Genomic DNA, 13,804 nt, shown 5'->3' with positions numbered 1-13,804 from the left:
AATTAGGGATGATGACTCACAGGGAGCCTAATTTCTCAGTAAACATCCCTGCAAAAATCATGCCAATGCAAAACACAAATAATTGATAGGAACATATTAAAAATACAGGGGATAAGTTTGGTTTTTCAGTGCTCCTTTAGGGGAGTTTTGTGAGCTAGAGACAGTTGGTTAAATCAGGGCTATATTTTCATGCTTGCTGCAGGCAATGACTACGTTCAAATGTAGTTCACTGTCTGTTAAATGCTCAGTAGTATTTTGCAAATATGAAAGACATTTCGGACCAGTCATTCAAATTTGTTCTTTTTGCTCCAAGCACAGGTGACCCCTGCATTATGGCCATTTGTGTAACATAAGTCCATCCTTGCTGTGTTACTCCACGACGCCTCAAAATTTGAGATACAGAATAAAATTCACTCTTGATGAAGTTATTTGAAAATCAAAGTCTACTTTTTCCAACTCTCCTTTTGTGCTGAATACAAAAGTGATTCAGCTTCACATTAAAGAGAATTGCAATACAGATTGTTTCCTAGAACTGCAACACCATCACCACCAACACAGTCTTATGGTCCAGGAACAACTAGACTGTCATTAATGTCCTTATTAGTCAGGAAGATACTTGCATCAGTACAGCAATGCATTATGTCCTTATGACATCGAAAATGCCCCGTGGTCAATGAATTATTTTTACACTGTGGTCATTGCTGTTACATCAACAAATGCATTACCATGGAGAGTGTGAAGTGTGAAGTAGGTTTGCTTGTACCCACTTCACACTTCTCCACTCCTGGTAGCATTACACTACTGTATACAGGTAAATCCATCCCCCCCAATCACTACTGTTTAGGTGTGGGACTGGGGGAGAAGGGCATTGTCTGCATTCCTAGAAAACAGTCCACATCCCAACTTTCCATCACACAAAGTCACGTAATCCAAATTTGTAGTCCAATCACAAACAAGAGAAAAATCTGCAGATACTGGAAATCCAAGCACCACACACAAAATGCTGGAGGAACTCAATAGCTAGGCCGCATCAATGGAAAAGATTACAGTTGACATTTTGGGCCGAAACCCTTCATCAGGACTGGAGAATAAAAAAGACGAGGAGTCAGAGTAAGAAGGTGGGGGGAGGGGAGGAAGAAACAAGGTGATATGTGAAACTGGGAGGAGTGAAGTAAAGAGCTGGGAAGTTGATTGGTTAAAGAGATACAGGGCTGGAGAACAGGGAATCTGATAGGAGAGGACAGAAGGCCATAGAAGAAAGAGAAGGGAGAGGAGCATAAGGGGGAGGTGAAGGGCAGATGAGATAAGGTGAGAGAGAGAGAAATGGGAATGGGGAATGGTGAAGGTGAGGCGCATCACTGTAAGTTTGAGAAATTGATGTTCATGCCATCAGGGTAGAGACCACCCAGAAGGAATATACGCTCCTCCAACCTGAGTGTGGCCTCTTCGCAGCAGTAGAGGAGACCATGGACTGACATGTTGGAATGGGAATGGGAAGTGGAATTAAAATGGGTGGCCACTGGGAGATCCCACCCTTTCTGGCGGACGGAGCATAGGTGCTCAGCAAAGCAGTCTCCCAATCCACATTAGGTCAAGCCCCCTTCTCCAGCCCCGTATCTCTTTCACCAATCAACCTCCCAGCTCTTTACTTCACCGCTCCCCCTCTAATCCCAGTTTCACCTATCGCCATCTGTTCCTTCCTTCTCTACCCCCACCTTCTCACTCTGATTCATCCTTTTCCCTCCGGTCCTGATGAAGGATCTCGGCCTAAAACATCCACTATACTCTTCTCCATAGATGCTGCTTGGCCTGCCAAGTTCCTCCAGCAGTTTGTGCGAGTTGTCACCTAAATTTGGAGATTCCTTTACCATTATCACGTACCAAGGCACAATGAGAAACTATTTTGCATGCCATCATTCAAATAATTTCATCACATTAGTATATTGAGTTAGAACAAGGACAACATAGGAACAGAATGCAGAACAGTTACAGAGAAGGTGCAGTGCAGGAAGACAATAAGGTGCAAGGTTTTGACGAGGTAGATTGAGTTAAAAGTTCATCTCCACCTTCAACAGGAAATGAGGTTTGAAAAAAATGTATTTATTTACCTTTTATCCCTACTTTATTCCATTTCCACAATTTCTTCTACCCACAAACCGTAACATGAGGGTCACCTTTAGAGTATAATGGTACCGAAATCAGAAAATCTCTTCCTTATTTTTCTGTTTGATGTCTTTTTTCCAGTTATATGACATGGTGTTGTGCATCCCTCTACTTAGCAACAAGTTTAGCCTCAGAATATAGAACAGTACAGGAACAGGCTTTTTGGCCATAAAGTCAGTGCGAAACTCGATGCCAATCTAAACTAATTGCATTCTCCACCCCCCATGTGGTCATTATCCCTCCTCTCACTCACTCCCTGCCTACCTATGTGCTTGAGTAAATGTTTTATAAATGTTGCTATCGTATCTGTTACCAGCTCTTCCCAGACAGCTCATTTTATGCACTTTCCATTCTGTATACAAAATAAAATTGCTTTACTTCCTCTTTCAAACTTTATCCCCCTCATCTTAAAGGTATGCTCTCGTATTTGATATTTCTACCTTGAAAAAAAATACTCTGACCAGTTGCCCTCTTATAATTTCATCTATTCCTCTCATAATTTTATATTGAACCTTTGTTTTGGCTCGTGGGTTAATCTAGGGGAGGACAGCCCCTGGCCTGGCCAAACTTAGGAAATCTTGTTTGGGTGGATGCTGCATGATGTGCTCCCCTGTTACAAATCAGTACCACGAAATAACAAACAGTACACAATATGCGATTAAACAATTGAGCTTTGTAATTCTTAATTTGACTATATGGTTAGTAAAGAAACAAAAAGAAGAAAAGGGCCCATTCTCAAGAAACAGTCTAATGTGCAATGTTGGAGCTAATAGTTCCATCCATTTGTTCCCTGTTGACCTCCTCCGAGAGTAGCCGCCCCTCGGACCCTCGCTCCAAGTCCACTCCATCCGACGGTCTACCCGCTCTCTCCATTCACGTCTTCTCTCTTCATCTCTCCCCGACAAAAGACCAGAAAATCCCTGCTCCCAGCCCCACAAGAAAGAACAACATCCCTCTCATTGGAGAGTGCACATTCTAAAGCTTCCTTTATCTCTAGTCATAACTCAAACATTACTGCTGCAGAGAAACCCTTAACTTTGCAATGAAACATCACAGAGAGGCCACTACATCAGCAGTGAAACCTTACAGCACGTTACATATATAATTCTACCAGGTCACCCCTCAGAATCCGATACTCTAACCAAGTTTGTCCAACCTTTCCTTAGACCCTCTCCAATCCTTCCCCATTCTTTCTGGAATGTGGCAGTCAGAACTGTACACAAAGCACCAAATGTGGCCTAATTAATGCACCATACAACTGCAATATGACTTGCCAACGTTTGTACTTAATGCCTTGACCGATGAAAGCAAGTATACCAAATGCCTTCCATTTACTGCGATATCACTTTCATTGAGCTATGGACTTCTACCCCACAACACCTCTGTACATCAATGTTTTTAACAGCCATGCTATTTGCTGCATCCATTTGACTTGCCATAGTTCAATATTACACAATTTGTCTGGATTAAACTCCATCTGCTATTCCTCTGCCCATATCTACAGGTCATCTACTGTATATCCAACCTCACTATTCACAACTCCGCAAATTTTTGTGTTGTCTACAAACCTACTAATCAACCCCTGCATTTTCATCCAAATAATTTGTATATTAAAGACAACAGAGGTCCAAGCACTGATCCTTGTGGAACATGACTGGTCACAGATCTCCAGTCAGAACAGCACCTCTCATCACTACCCCTCTGTGGCGAAGCCAATTTTGAATCCAGACTACCAAGTCATCATGGATCCCATGTGAGTTCTCAATCTTCTGGACCACCTTACCCATGAGGGACCTTGTCAATGGCTTTTGTAAAGCCCAGGTAGACATCATCCATCCTCATCTTCCTCACCACCTCAAAAAAAAAACAACTCAAGTTTGTATGTTAAAACCTCCATGGTAAATTGCTCCCTGCAGACCCACTCATTACTTCCAGTGTTATCATTCTTTAATGTTCTACGTCAATGCGCTGTGCAATGATTTGATGCGTATGAACAGAGTTCAAGACAATGTTTTCATTGTATCTTGGCACATGTGACAATAATAAATTAATAACAGAACTGTATGCAATACTCCAGATATGGCCTTGCAAATTTATAAAGCTCTAGTTAGGCCACATCAGAAGTATTCCATACAGTTCTGGTTGCCCAATTATAGGAATGATGTCGAGACCAGAGAGGATGCAGAATCCTGCCTGGATTAGTGAGTATTTGCAACAGAATAACAAGAGGTTGGACGGGTTTGGGTTGTTCCTCTCTGGGGTAGCAAAGGCCGAGGGGAGATCTGATAGAGGTTTATATGATAGTGAGAGTTCCCACCCACCACCCCAGAACTGAAATGTTTAATATCATAGGGCATGCATTAATGGAGAGGTGGGGGAGAGGGTAATTTCTATGGAGATGTGAGAGGCAAGTTTTTTTGAAAACAGAGAGTGGTGGGTGCCTGGAATATGCTGCCTGGGGTGGTAGTAGAGACAGATACATTAGGGACTTGCAAGATACGTTTAGATAGACACAGGAATGTGAAGAAAAATGGAAGAATATGGATGTAGTGTAGAGAGAAGGGCTTAGTTGAGTTAGCCATTTGATTACCAATTTGTTTTGGCACAAGATTGTGGAGTGAAGGGTCTGTTCCTGTTCTATGAGCTATGTTCTAGTACCCTACACAAAACCATGCTGACTATTTCTTAACCATACTTTCCAGATGTGAATAGACCCTTTCCTGAGGAGACCTCTCCAGTAATTTCCCTACCATTGATGCAAGATCTGATTAAAGGTCACTGACCTGAAACATTGTTTTTTCTCTCTCCTTAGAAGCTCCCTAATCCAGCATTTTCTGTATTTATTTTGGATCTCCAGCACTTGGCCTTTATTTTACTGTTAGATTCCTCTGTTCCTTTTGCTGGAGCCAGATCTCTTTGCTACTATTCTGTGTGGAATTTACACAGCTCACATTCATTATGTTCTATCAATTTCTCCTTTCCTCAGTCTCCAAACAGGCTTATACATTACCGCTCCAATTTCTGAAATATTTTTATTATCAAGCAATTTGTCTTTCCTGGTCGCCCATGAGCCTTGTTTCTTTATCCTCCAGCTAGTGCATTGCTAAGTTAGTACAAACCTTTCCTTTCATTTATTATGCCTCTAAATAGGTTTTGCTAATACATTTTCTAACCTCTGAAGTCAGCCCCAATATTCGTTCTACGTGATGAAATTGACTCACTGTGCGAGTACATTTATGGTCAGAATATACAAATTGTAAGTCATTCAACTGCAACCTGACCTTCAGCATTTATGAAAGATCTTTGGGTTGAAACTAACTCTTTTTCTGTCTCCACAAATGCTACCCGACCTGAAATCTACAGCATTTCATGTTTTCATTTTATTGTTAATCATGTTTCTAATAATATAGATTCTCCAGTGAACTTTAAAAGAGATTTATTTAAAATACAGAAACATATTATGGTTCCAAAATGCTTAGATACCCAGGAGCTCTGCAGCAGATCTCATAAAAGGTGGACAGTTTTGTCTGTAGCATGGCCTTGTAGTTTACTCTGAAAAGGGCTGGCTGATTAGTTTTCATTCTCTACCCTTTTCAAATAGCTGCCAAACTGCATCTTTCCAGCACATATTCATTTTTTTTTCCTTGTGAAAAACTGAATTTGCTTCCATCAACCTTTCAGGCAGTGGTTTAAAAATAATCTGCTGACTCAATCTTTTTGAAAGTTGTCTTAAGTAGTTATCCATTGGTTACTTTCTCTCTTGCCAATGAAAACAGCTTCTCCCTACTTACAGCAAGAAAACACCTCGTTTTTATCTAACCCCATTCCATTTCCAGGAATAGTTCCTCCTAGTCCCCCCATGGAAATGGATGTCTTGTACCAGTAGCCGGTTTTATGAAATATTGTTTGGTTCTTAAGGAGAAAGTTACTTGCATTCTGTTTAAAAGGTTCACTTTGTTATTTGATTTTCAGGGGCTTGGTTAACAAACCCAGTCCGTCCAGTCCGACAGATTGCTATTTTAGATATCAACTAACCCTGTGTTACATATCTACGATCTATTTGAAAGCAGCATCTTATGATATAGAGGGTCCCTACTCCAGTTCCACCCACAAAAAGGAACACCGACAGGAGCAGGCCACCAGGCCCCATGAGCCTACCCTACCATTCAATATGATCAGGGTTGATCAATGCTGGCCTCAGCCAGTTTAACACAACCCTCAATCTTTAAAATATTTGTCTTTCACCATCTTATAAACTGGTATCCACAAAGCCCAGAAGCAGAAACTTCCAGAGTCATGACCCTAGAGAAATTTCCATGCAACTCAGTTTTAAATAACCAATCCTTTATTTTCTAGCAATATCCCCTTATTCATAACTGTCCCACTCATGAAACCATCTCAACATCTCCTCTGTCAACCTTCTTCAGAATTTTACATACAAGGGCACGCATAATTCTTCTAAACTCCAAGGAGTACAGATCAAGACTGTAAGACTTCTGCTGATATGAAAATGCTCCCCTCTGAGGAAGCACCTTAGTGCATCTCTTTTGCCTCCAATAACACTATATCCTTTTGTTAGTGAAAGGTAAGGGGACTAAGCCTGTGCAGAGTATTCCTAATGCGGCCAAAACAACCTGTACAACTTTAACAAAATATTTTTAAACACCAACCCCTTCAGAATAAAGGACAAAATACCATTTGCCTTCTTAACTACTCATTGCACTGCCAACTAATTTTGTGGTTCATGCAATAAAACACCTATATCCATGCCCTTAGATCCTGTGCAGGGGTATGTGAAAACATTTTTAACCTCTCCCTGCTTCAGGCTGTGGTTTCCTCCTGCTTTAGAAAACCACTGTCCTACCAGTACCCAAGAAAACTTGCCTTAACAACTATCATCCAGTGGCTCTGACATCTACCATCATGAAGTCCTTCAAGTGGATGGTCAAGTTGGAGCTTATTGTCATCTGACTACATATAGAACCAAACAAAATGTTCTTCAGACCACAGTGCACCCACAAAACATGTAACACACACAGCACATAAACCAAAATATTACTATAAACAATAAAATATCATTAAAAATGTAAACAGTACAGTATACAGCAAACAGCATGCTGACCTGGTGATGAGACCTTGTTGGTGACAGGGTATTCACTAGTATCACAATCTGAGGGAATAAGTTGTTACTCAGTCTGGCGGTCCTAGTCCTGATACTTCCGTCTCTCCTTCCTGGCAGTAATGGGTCGAAGAGATTTTGGGATGGGTGGTAGGGATCCTCAGCAATGCTTCCGGCCCTTCATCTGCAACACTCCAAGTAAATGTCACACATAGGGGGAAGAATATCCCAGTGGCCACACATTTTAATTCCACGTCCCATTCCCATTCTGTATGTCTATCCACGGCCTCCTCTACTGTCAAGATGAAGCCACACGCAGGTTGGAAGAACAACACCTTATATTCCATCTGGGTAGCCTCCAACCTGATGGCACAAACATTAATTTCTTTAACTTCCGCTAATGCCCCTCCTCCCTTTCTTACCCCATCCCCTATTTTATTTATTTATTCATTTATTATTCCCCCCTTTTTTCCCCCTCTCACAATCACTCCTTGCCTGCTCTCCATCTTCCACTGGTGCTCCCCTCCCCCTTTCTTTCTCCCATGTCTCCAGCTTTGTTTCCCTTTAGCCAATCAACTTCCCAGATCTTGTCTCCATCCCTCCCCCACTTGTCTTCTCCTATCATTTCGGATTTCCCCCTCCCCCTCCCTCTTTCAAATCTCTTACTATCTCTTCTTTTAGTTAGTCCTGACGAAGGGTCTCGGCCGGAAACGTCGACTGTACCGCTTCCTATAGATGCTGCCTGTCCTGCTGTGTTCTACCACCATTTTGTGTGTGTTGCTTGAATTTTCAGCATCTGCCGATTTTCTCATGTTTGCGAGTCAGAAGATGAAAGCATTTCGGAATACATTGCAGAACTGCGCAAACTTTCCCAGTACTGTGACTTTAGAGATGTTTTTTTTCTGATGCAATAAGGGACAGGCTTGTATGTGACATGTATAGTCAAAGCACTCAAAAGAGGCTATTATCCAAAAGAGACCTAACAGAGTGGACATTGACCGTTGCAATATTGTTAGAGAGTGCAGCAGAACTACAGAAAACGAGGTTAGAATGTGAAATGCACAAAATGTCCCTGAATGGTGCAAAAATCCAGAAATGTTATCGATGTGGCAAATCCTTTCGTGATGCAAATGACTACTGGTTCAAAGAAAAAGTCTGCAGAAAGTGTCACAGACAAGGTCACATAGAGAGACTGTGCAAGACAGACAAACAGCACAACCGTGTGAAAAGTATCAAAACACAAAACTGAACAAATGCATAAAGTTACCAAATGTAAAACATAATAAGACAGCATAGAGTAGGGGTCGCTAACCCGTCGATCGCGATCGACCGGTCGATCTTTGAGACTTTCGCAGTAGTTCCCGAAGAAAAATCAAAAATAAATACACAAATACTGTTGTAATGTGAGCATTATAAAAGTAAGTAATACTAATTAGGATAATGGTAATATAGCAATATTTTCACTAAAAAGCTGTTTGTAAAGAGAGATTGTTTCCCGGTTGCGGGGGTTTAGTTCCGTTCTTTCTGCCCAGTGCGCATGTGTGTAGCTCCCTCGCCATGCACCGCGTTTTCAGCGTAGCCTGTGCTGCATCAAAGTGACCAATCAGATTAGATAAGAGTACAGACTGTCGCAAACATCAATATATGGCAGTGTCCCCAACCTCCGGGCCGCGAAGCATGCAGTGGTACAGCGGTAGTCAGGATGCACACAGCACATCTTTAAGAAAAAAAGCCAACATAAACAAGCTAATTAATTAGGTGCTGCCTGGCATGTAAATGTCGGCCCAGATCAATGACGATGCAATCGGCAATCGCTCGTGATATCCTGATAGCATGGCGGAGGCTCCACGAAAGAAGGCGAAAACGTATAAATTCCATCCAGAATGGGCGAGGAATTTCTGTTTACCTTGGTGAAAGTCAAGTGAGTATGTATGTTGTGGCACCAAACACAAGCACTGACTAAAAGAGGGAATCTGGAGCGGCACCACAACACCAACCACCAGGAATTTAAAGACTCTTACCCCCCCCCCCCAAAGAGCGCGATCCGTGCCTGGAAAGTTGAGCTGAAATCGGGGTTGAAGGCCCAGCAATCGTTTTTCACAAAACATGCTGCTCAAAATAAGTCTGCTATTGAAGCATCATTTCGTGTAAGTTGTCTTTTGGCTAAACACAAGAAGCCTTTTACAGATGGCGATTTATTCAAGGAAGCAATGGCCATTACCACAGAGACTGTTTTAATGACTTTAAAAACAAAAACGGCATCACAACCGCAATACGTAATATACTGCTTGGCCCTGCAACAGTGACAAGGAGGGTAGAGTCACTGTCAGAGGACATGGATATTTTTCACTACAGTTCGATGAATCCGTGGATGTAATGCAAACAGCTCAGCTTGTTGTATTTGTCAGAATGGCTTTCCAGGATTTTACAACAAAGGAGGACTTCCTCATTCTTTTGCAATTAAAGGAAAGAACGAGAGGAGAGGATATCTACAATGAGTTTAAAAAATATGTCCGTGTAAATGACATCCCCATTCATAAACTGGTGGCAATTACTACTGATGGGGCCCGAGCAATGCACGGTGTGCGCGTTGGTTTTATATCACTAAAAGTCAGTGCCTACTTTGGGTTAACTAATCTATGTGAAATTGCATTTTCACAGATGAAAATTATTAAATCTAAGTACAGGAGCTGACTTACTGACAGACACCTCACTAGGGTTGCCAACTTTCTCACTCCCAAATAACAGCCAAAAGTAGCAGTCAAAACCCGGGACATTTGTGTTTACCCCGAGAAAGTCTACCACGACCATGAAGTCTTGCGCGGGCACCTAAGTGCGCATGCACATATGTGCTGATTTTTTTACCCCACAAATCGGTTTTGGCTTAATTTTCATTATTTCTACATTATGTAGGCTGTGTATTTATCACATCATTCTTGCTTTTATTATATGTTAGTGTTATTTTAGGTTTTATGTATTATTTGGTATGATTTGGTAGGTTTTTTTGGGTCTGGGAATGCTCAAAATTTTTTTTCCATATAAATTAATGGTAATTGCTTCTTCAGTGTAAAGCATTTCGGCACGAAAGGTTTCATAGGAACGTTCTGCCTCAGCGGGAGGAATACGGGACAGTTGGCAACCCGATACCTCACAGACTGTCTCAGACTGGCTGTCTGTAGTTATGAGCCAAATTTCAGGGAACTAGCAGAAAGTATTCAGCCCAGTCATCACACTGAGTGCAACGGTCAATTTTTATTCATTTATTTTTCGTGTTGAAATAAAGTTAAATAATGAAACTTAGAATTAGAGGTGTGAATATTGTAATATTCTTAAAGAAAGACACCTATGGCCTGTTTGATATGCTAGTTACAGTGTTTTCTTGTTTGAATTAATTTGAAAGTTTGACAAAAGTATTTTGTGCAATTCAAATACAATTCACCCAAATAAAAGGCCTCAAATTGGAAGTACAATCTGAGCTGTTTTTTCTCTAAACGATTTAGTAGGTAGATCACTGAGGTCAAGGTAGGGGATCTTGGGCTTAAAAAGGTTGGTGACCACTAGCATAGAGTCTGACAAAGGTGAATTGTCATGCCTAGGACTTCATGGTATAAATGAAGCAGATCACAAAATCAGCTGGATCACAATAGATGTGTCTGGTGTAAAACTGAAAATAGAGCTGGATACAGGGTCAACTTTGTCCATAATTCCAGAGGTTGACTACAACAGACTGTTTTCTAAGGCACCATTAGAGAAAACCTCATTGATACTAAAGACTTACACAGGTGAAAAAGTGTCTCCCAAAGGCAAACTGAAAGTAAGTGTGATGTATGGAGGCCAAACACAGCAGTTAGAGGATTATGTACTGAAAAGTGGAGAGCCAGCACTTTTCGGACGTGAATGGTCGAGAAAAATCCAGCTACACTGACACTCAATCAAAGCTCAGTGTGGCATCAACAGGCAACTGCAGCCCAAATGGTAGCACTAACCAGAGGTTGTCACAGCTACTTAATGCTAATTAGGTGGTGTTTGAGAAACGGATCAAATACTTGGCCGAAAGCAGTTCGGGATGCCATAAAGTTCAAAATGCACCTCTACAGGCACCGTTACACCTGTGGGAGTGGCTGTCATTACCATGACAACGAGTACATATTGATTCTGTTGGGCCATTCATGGATTCCATATCCCTGATTGATGTGGATGCTCATTCAAAGTGGCTGGAGGTTATATCAATGAAATCAACCACCTCAGCAAAGACCATCTCTGCTCTGAGGACCATCCTCACCAGAAACGGCTTACCAGAACCAATTGTGAGTGACAACGAACCACAACACATGTCAGAAGAATTCCTACTGTTCATGAAGAAAAATGGCATCAGACATTTCAAGTCAGCAACAAATGGGTTAGCTGAAAGGCTTATCCAAGACTTCAAGAAGTCCATCAAAGCGATGGACAAGGAGGACATTTCTCTCAGCACAAGGTGGACAACTTCTTTTTTGTATATCGGAACTCTGTCCACGTGACGACAAATCAAACACCTGCAGTGCTGTTCATGAACAGGAATCTGAGATCTTGCATAGACATCCAGAAACAGGATCTACGGAGCAGAGTGCAGAATAAACAGTTCAGCCAATTGCTAAGTGAAACAGCAAGGAGCTTCAAAATTGGGCAGGAAGACCTAGCGTGTGATAACCGAGAAGACAAGTGGACACACAGTAGGACAGCTACAAGAACTGGACCACTCATGTACATAGTGGATGTTGGAGATCGGACATGGAGACATCATGTGGAACAGATACTGGATGCTCAACCATAGAACACACCCAAGTTGACTGCACCCAACAAGACGGACACATTACAGTCACCAGACTTGCCCCTCAGTGATGATCACATCACTGACAGCAACATGATACCAGAAACCGAAAACATTGTCTTAGACAAGACACCTACCTAACCTGATGCCACTCCACAGGTCCAGAGGCGCTATCCTGAAAAAAACAGAGCACCACCCAAAAGACTGAATCTTTAGAACTGTGAAGTTAGTTATGGACTATTATCGTGAAAGCATGTTTACTTGGAATATGGGTTCACGAAAGGGAAATTGAATGTTTTGTACATATACAGTGTTATGTTGCATTAATCTAAAGGGGGAGGAAGTGTATGGATCTATTTGTTTTAGAGCGGAGACCTCCCCCCAGATCCATATATTGACCTGTTGTCTGCGCATGCACTGTTGTCTCTGCATGTAGTGTTGTCTATATATGCACATTGTTCTCCTCTCTCATTGCAATGTGAATACACCAGTTAAAGTCTTCTCTCACGTGTGTGTTTTTATTTAATTGATATGTAATTGTGCACAAACACAACATTTAAACTGCGTAGTCTCATTGACAAACATCCGGCCCATCCAAACTTCACTTAAACTTTGAAAATGCACCACTTGCACAGGCAGCTTGTTCCACGCTCTCAGTGACGGCATTTCCCCTCACGTTCCCCTTAACATTTTCAGCCTATGACCTCTGGTTGTAGTCCCGCCCAACCTCAATGGACAAAGCCTGCTTGCATTTACCCAATCTATAACCTTCATCATTTTATATACCTCTATCAAATCTCCTCTCAATCTTCTACAATCCAAGGAATAAAGTCCTAATCTACAAGTCCTCCAGTCCCAGCAACATCTTTATAAATTTTCTCTGTACTCTTTCAACTTTATTTACATCTTTCCTTGAGATAGGTGACCAAATCTGCTGAAAATACACCAAATTAAGCCTCATCAACATCTTATAAAACATCAATGTAGCATCCCATCTCCTGTACTCAATACTTCGATTTATGAAGGCCAATGTGCAAAAACCTTTCTTTACGACCCTATCTATCAGCGCCATCACTTTCAATGAATTATGGACCTGTACTCCCAGATCCCTTCGTTCTACTGGAATCCTCAGTGCCCTACAGTTCACTGTGTAAGACCTACCCTGGTCGGTCCTACTGAACAGCAACACCTTGCACTTGACTGCATTAACTTCTATCTGCCATTTTTCAGCCTATTTTTCCAGCTAGTTCAGATCCCATTGCAAGCTCCAATAGTCTTCCTTGCCATCCACTAAATCCCTAATCTTGGTGTCATTTGCAAATTTGCTGATCCAGTTAACCACATTATCATCCAGATCATTCATATAGATGACAAACAACAACAGACCCTGCAGTCCTCCAGTCAGAGAGGCAACCATCTACCACTACTTTCTGGCTTGTCCCACAAAGCCAATGTTTAATCCAATTTACTATCTCATCTTGAATGCCAAGCTACCGAATTGATCAACCTCCCATGCGGGACCTTGTCAAATACCTTGCTAAGGTCCATGTAGACAACATCCACTGCTTTTCCTTCATCAATCTTCCTGGTAACTTCCTCAAAAGTCTCCATAACATTGGTTAGACATTATATACCATGCTCAAAACCATGCTGACTATCCCTAATCAGTCCCTGCCTATCCAAATACCCCTATATCCAGTCTCTTGGAATAT

At 41.7% G+C, this 13,804-nt stretch overlaps 1 protein-coding gene across 4 annotated transcripts in view; it reads right to left on the bottom strand.

The window, feature by feature from the left end:
* Positions 1 to 13,804, bottom strand: part of pde8b (phosphodiesterase 8B) — a 341,898-nt gene that overhangs the window by 207,827 nt on the left and 120,267 nt on the right. Inside the window, exon 1 of one of the 4 annotated variants that reach the window (XM_063049292.1) lies at positions 7,286 to 7,373. The exons of the other annotated variants lie outside the window; for them this stretch is intronic. The gene's annotated coding sequence lies outside the window, so the exon portion shown is untranslated. Of the gene's footprint in view, positions 1 to 7,285; positions 7,374 to 13,804 lie in introns of those variants that run through there. 4 annotated transcript variants of the gene reach the window in all.

Source organism: Mobula hypostoma, chromosome 5 (assembly GCF_963921235.1).
Source record: "Mobula hypostoma chromosome 5, sMobHyp1.1, whole genome shotgun sequence".
Lineage (NCBI taxonomy): Eukaryota > Metazoa > Chordata > Chondrichthyes > Myliobatiformes > Myliobatidae > Mobula > Mobula hypostoma.
The sequence above is the reverse complement of the archived record's forward strand: the minus strand, read 5'-3'. Positions and strand labels throughout refer to the sequence as shown.